This window comes from Penaeus monodon, chromosome 27 (assembly GCF_015228065.2).
Source record: "Penaeus monodon isolate SGIC_2016 chromosome 27, NSTDA_Pmon_1, whole genome shotgun sequence".
Taxonomy (NCBI): domain Eukaryota; kingdom Metazoa; phylum Arthropoda; class Malacostraca; order Decapoda; family Penaeidae; genus Penaeus; species Penaeus monodon.
Genome location: NC_051412.1, coordinates 14,420,313 through 14,420,812, shown reverse-complemented (window position 1 = coordinate 14,420,812; position 500 = coordinate 14,420,313). Strand labels below are relative to the sequence as shown.

Here is a 500-nt window from a genome sequence, read left to right as displayed (position 1 = left end):
AAGCGTGTATTATTCTCCGGTGTGTATTTTCCCCGGTTAATGTGGTGTATTTATCTGCCATGTGTTTTGCTTGCTTGCGTCTCACCTGGCTGCGCTCTTGGCCGGTAGATGGCGTTTCAATACATAGTTTTTGTTTAAGGAAGAATTAAAAGGATGGGAGAGGTAGGGCAAAGAAAAAAAATGTGGGAGTTGAATGAATTGGCTGGTTTGTGTAATATCTGTAACGTCATCGTCATTAAGGTGTAATTTATACGTCTTCAAAGTCCTCTTTGGACATCCTGTATATATTCAGGTTTTACTGTGGGTGATTTGGGACGATCTTGGGAAAGGTAATAACTGTTGTAATTAGAGAAGAGGAAGCCCTTGGTTTTATGGCAAGACAATGGCAACTTATGTAACTGCCATATTGCAGTGGGCAGAATGCCATGTTGCTTTCACATGTCGCACAGAGGGACCAGCTGACACATCTGGATTTGCTGTCGACCTGCGTGCATTTCGCT

General features: G+C 42.8%; 1 protein-coding gene across 4 annotated transcripts in view; it reads left to right on the top strand.

Moving 5' to 3' along the window:
- The window catches only part of LOC119590599 (nostrin-like), a 116,570-nt gene that overhangs the window by 106,388 nt on the left and 9,682 nt on the right, over positions 1-500 (top strand). The window lies entirely within an intron of this gene.